Source organism: Vicia villosa, linkage group LG4, assembly GCF_029867415.1.
Source record: "Vicia villosa cultivar HV-30 ecotype Madison, WI linkage group LG4, Vvil1.0, whole genome shotgun sequence".
Taxonomy (NCBI): domain Eukaryota; kingdom Viridiplantae; phylum Streptophyta; class Magnoliopsida; order Fabales; family Fabaceae; genus Vicia; species Vicia villosa.
Window position 1 is genome coordinate 32,939,424 of NC_081183.1, and position 5,720 is coordinate 32,945,143.

A 5,720-nucleotide genomic window follows, 5' to 3' on the forward strand; every position below is an offset into this window, starting at 1 on the left:
ACTCCACATTTAAAAGTTAATTTAATGATCTTGATTTTATATAAAAATTATCTAAAATAATAATTTATCTTTGATTGTAAGATGATAAGAACATATTCTAATAGAATTGGGTCTCACATAATTTTGAATAAAAGTTAGTTGAACGTGAAACTATTTATGTTCGAAAACATTATCATAAATATAATTTTTAACATTTGACGTTGTTTGAATGATTTGAATTAAAATTATTTTAAAATTTATAACTAACAAATTGAATATTAATGTATATTTTTTTTAACATAAAATAAAATTATTAAATTACTATTAATCAAATACAAATGTTAAATAAATGTATTTGTTGTTATATAATCTAAGTTGTGTAGTCCAAACTCAAGTTACATATGGTTAGAATTTGTTAGTTAGTTATATATAAATATACAAGAAAATATGTAGTAAAGTAGGAATAATTGTTGTGTTTTTATTTCATATTATTTACATTACATATATACACGAACTCTATAAACTATTGTGTCAAGGCTCAAGGGGTAGGCCAGCTAGGCAATTTCCCAGGGTTTCATATATTTTTACAAATTAACAATGTAGTGTTAATGTTCACCTGTTATCTCTACGTGATTAGTAAGTGTTTTATTCAATTATTATTTTATTGTAATTTTAATTCTCTAATAAACATGCTCCATTTAGTTAGCACTCTTGTTTTACCTTTATTTTATATACATTTTTTTAATATTATTTATTTATCCTTAAGAATATACTATTGTTACATTCATAAAAAATATTACAAGTAAAAAATAATACACTAAGTACTAGTAATTCTTAATTAAATAAAGAGACATCATATTTTTAATCTATATCATTCATAATAATAATTCTATATGAGTAATTGGGCAAGTGAGATACATGGCACTCCCTGGTGCTTTGTTACACTTTTTCAACTTTTCTAAACTTTCTATTAATGGAAACTTATTCTTAATTCAATTAATAATTTTATTTTTATTCAATTAATTATTTTATTAAATGAATAAATGCATTTGTATTATTGGGAAGCTGAAACATCATTTTTTCTTTCAAGGGTTACACGATAAACACGAATATTTGGGGAAGAGCAAATAAATTGATATGAAAGTGGAGGTATCGTATCTCAATACAAATTCAAAACGCTTTCACTCCATCTTCAATTTCATCATGTTCAGAAACAACACATGTAGCGGCGGCGCTCCGTCTTCTCTCTCGGTCATGTTCTCCGCCGTCTCAACCTCTCGTCTGTTTCAAACACGACGGCCGAAAAACTCATACGAGTTCTCTTCTCCGGCGAACTCTCGGTCTCAATCTCTTCTTCTCCTCTTTTCGATTTCTTATTAGTTGTTTGTTGGTTTGATGATGATGGTGATACGAAATCGGTGATTTGTGTTGTTGTGTTGTGTGATTCTGTCGAAGCTTGATTCGGTGAAAGTGCAATGATGATGATGGTTAATGTTTGTTTTAGGTTTAGATCTGTGTATTTGTTCACTCCATGGTTGTTTTCATAAATCTAATTAGTTTATTGTTATATTTGAGGGTTTATTTCTGATTTTTATTCTTTTGTTATTTATGGTTAATGTTTGTTTCAGGTTTAGATCTGTGTATTTGTTCATCTCCACGGCTGTTTTCATAAATCTAATTAGTTCATCTCTTTTCTCTACTATATATTGAATCAAATTAAGGCTACATCATATAGGATTTCATCTGTGTAGCCAGAAAGGTTTGTGAATGGTAAAATTAAATTATGTGTTTTTTGAAATTTGATAAAGGGTTTGGGTTTGGTGAACTGTAAGATTTGTGTATCTCTTTTAGTATGTAATGTTTGGATCTGATGAAGTATAATGTTTTTATATTTAATAATGTTTGTTTTGATCTTGCAGCTTGAATGATTATAGAATTTTTAGATATTACATGGATTTGAAAAAGGAGCGCCTTCCTTTGTATACGATTTCAAGTTAAAGCTTATCTATTGTAACTTAAAATTCCGCAGGTTAAAGCTTATCTTGCAACTTGAATAATGTTTTTATACTTTTTAAATATTTATATTTCCTTTGTATACGATTTCAGGTTTATTTTTTGACAGAAACAAACTTAACGACTTTCATTCCTTAAACAAAGATCAATACAAAGAGGTACCATATTAAAGAAATTACGCCTAGACCAAGAATTGACCGCCTTAGCTAAAGTATGGGCAACCTAATTCGCTTGGCGCTTAATGAACTTTACCTCAAAGTTCGGAAAGAGAAGCAACAAATTCTTAATATTCTTAATAATAAGGCTAAACTCAGAGTTACCTACATGTTTAGAGCGAACAACTTTAGTTACAATTTGACAATCACTTTCAAAGATATCATGAGAAAACTGAAAAGAGATGGCATTTTGGATTGCTTCCTTCAAAGCGGTGGCTTCTGCTTCAATGACGGAAAGAGAACCCACATCCCAAGCAACTCCTCCTGTGATAAATCTCCCCACATGATCCCTAAAGCACCATCCTCTATTAGTAGTACCACATACCTTGTTGAAAGCTGCGTCAACATTGCACTTAACTTGGTTTACCGAAGGCGGAACCCAAATTTCTGAATTAATACTATGACCGGAAGGTTAAAGCTTATATGTTGTAACTTGAAATTATGCATATGAAAATTATGCAGGTTAAAACTTATCTTGCAGCTTGAATAATGTTTGTATACTTTTTAAATATTAATATTTTCTTCGTATACGATTTCAGGTTAAAGCTTATTTTTTGTGAAAAATAGCATCTTTAAAGTTTAGTTTAAAATGGCTTTTGCTTACTCTGTTAACAAATATAATTTCAGGTGCTTCTATATTCTGATCCCAATTCTACGATCCTACACAATTGAATATTGACTAATGTTTTTTTATAGGTATAAGGAAAGCAAATGTGTTGCGAAACAATTGATGGGATATGGTGGAATGTCGTCTTCACATTCAGCTACTGTTACTGCTGTTGCTATGGCGGTTGAATTTCATGAAGGATTTGGTGGACTGTTTTTCGCTACTGCATTGGTTCTAGCTATGATTGTATGATTTTTTTTTGTTCTAACCATAAAATCTATAAAAATTTTGATCTATATATTTTGTTTTCGATGTGTTTGATTTAATACACATGGAGTTTGTTAATGATTGGTAGGTAAAGTATGATGCTACTGGTGTAAGATTGCAAGCGAGACGGCAAGCAGAGGTTTGATTGTGGTTTATGAGATCTCTATTTGTTTTGATTGATATTAAATTATGTTTATCGAATTTGACTGACTCTCTATTTATGTTAAAATAGATTATAGAATTTTTCTTATGGTCTTGTGGGCTGGTGATATTGCACTCAATTTGACAGTAACAACACATGTGAAAAGTATATGAAGAATAAATGAAGGAGATGAACTTAGAAATTTGAACATTAGTCAGATCGCTTCACTCAATCCTTCTGATGTTCAGGCCATTCTTATACTATTCATGTTGTTTCTGACTTTTCATGTGCTCTTCTGCAACAGTGTGATACAATGTTAGATTTTATATTCAATTTTCTCTTATTTTGATTGTGTTTGTTGTGTAATTTGACTGATAAGTTAAATGAAATTTGATTATGGTTTGTATATTTCCATTAGAAGATATTTCTTAAATCTATTATTTAATATTCATGTTTATGTGCACTTAAACTTCAATTAGTCTATTGAAATATCAAATCTTTTCTAAGTCTATTATTTCATTTTCTAATTGAAGTTTAAAGGTTTTTTTGTTTGTAATAATTCAAAATATTGATTTTATTTGATCAAAAATATATTTAATACTTCAATTAATTTTTTTTTACTATTAATTAAGATGTTCGATATATTTGATATTATTGTGGTTGTCGTTTTTTTTACCTCCCCGTTTCACTTGGGAGGACGGCACGCTAGACCTTTCACGCGAAATTTGGAAGGAGAATGCGCCCGTGGTGGGATGAATTTTATTTCAGTTCTTCCTACGATATCACACGAACTTTCTTATTTGTCCTACGAGTAGGAAAGGGGAAAAAAGATCTCAACTAAACCCTAGGAGTTTGCTAAGTGTGGGGATTACACCTAGACTAGAAATTCTGGAGTCCGGGGGGTCGGTTATACATAGGGAAGTGTTTAAACACCCTACATATCTGTAGTACTCTACAGGAACCTTCTCTGTGTCTAAAATGTGTTTGTGCTGCTAATGATTATTGGGAAAGTTTCTCCTTTGTGTTAGGAGAAGGAATTGAATTGAATAAAAGAAAGATAGACAGACAGACTGACTATTTTTGGTATTTTATTAGCTCGCTGAGATTCCTTGTGAACCTCATGCCTACATATCCCTAATGGAAGTCAGAGCTTAATGTAGTTCGGGGAACTAATTAATTATTAATTATTTTTGGGTGCCTTGCTTGAAGCTCAAGGTTGAAGCTTGAATTAAGTCTCTGTTTACAGTAAAGAGACATGAAGTTATCTTTATAGAGAGGTATTTCTACTATTCCACCACAAACATTTTAAAAGAGTGACAGAATGATTGAATTCATTTCATTAAGAGAGTGACCTTACTTGTGTGTTTGCAAGTATGCTAGTATCTCTTAAATGAAAGAAAGATGCTCATCCAAATTAGGGAAAGTTACCACATGTCTGGGTTTTACTGCTAGCTCATGCCTTTCAAAATCCTAAATGGGAGACTTGATTGAAATTGAAATGAAATGTAATGTTTGTTTGTTTGAATGTGGTGAGATAGAAGAAAGATCTCTCTATAGAGATAAGCTATGTCTATCTACTGTATAAAAGATTTGATTTTTTAGCTGGCTTGTATGAGGCCCAAGCTTGAGGCTTTTTTGATTGATTGATTATTATTATGACTCTGGGAGAAAACTCCATTGAGGATTAATTTACAAGGGATTTTTATGTTCTGTACAAAGCCCAGAATTGAGGCTGACTCTACTTAGGGAAAATCTATTTTGATGGGTTTTATTTGGTGTTCTGTACAAAGCCCAGAATTGAGGCTGACTCTAACTAGGGGAAATATTATTTTCTGCCTTGTATGAAGCCCAAGGTTGTGGCGGACTCTTAAATAAACTGAGTATGGATGACTCTATGGGAAAAGATCCTAGATGTTAGGAATCTTTGACACACGACATACGGTTTATCTGCCTTGTACAAAGCCCAAGGTTGTGGATACTGAACAATGAAGGACTCACTGGGGAGACTCTATTATCTGCCTTGCACAATGCCCAAGGTTGAGGCTGACTATTAACAGGGGAGTTTTATTGTTTTGGTGCCTTGTATGAAGCCCAAGATTGAGGCTAACTATTTTTTGTTGGGTATTGACTCTACTGAAGGATTTATTTATTAAAAGACTGATTTTTTGGAAGCTAACCCTTTCCAGGGATTTTGACTCAGCTGGTGAGTTTATCTTTTGAAAAGAATGATTTTTGGAAGCTAACCCTTTCCAGGGGTTTCGTTCTTTTAAACAGGTTTTTATTAATTGACTTTGGAGGCTAACCCTTTCCAGGGGTTTTGACTCTTTTGGGGAAATTATCTCCTAAGAGAAATGAATCTTTGGTTTTTGGAGAAGTGATTTTGGAGGCTAACCCTTTCCAGGGGTTTTGACTCTTTTGGGGAAATTATCTCCTAAGAGAAATGAATCTTTGGTTTTTGAAGAAGTGATTTTGGAGGCTAACCCTTTCCAGGGGTTTT

At 31.8% G+C, this 5,720-nt stretch overlaps 1 long non-coding RNA gene across 1 annotated transcript; it reads left to right on the plus strand.

Annotated features, from left to right (window-relative positions):
- The first annotated feature begins 1,022 nt into the window (after positions 1-1,022).
- On the plus strand, positions 1,023-3,611 carry LOC131599036 (uncharacterized). Its single transcript, XR_009282499.1, has 4 exons — positions 1,023-1,319; positions 1,899-2,008; positions 2,086-3,060; positions 3,170-3,611. It is a non-coding gene; the product is annotated as an uncharacterized LOC131599036 (long non-coding RNA).
- Positions 3,612-5,720: the final 2,109 nt, after the last annotated feature.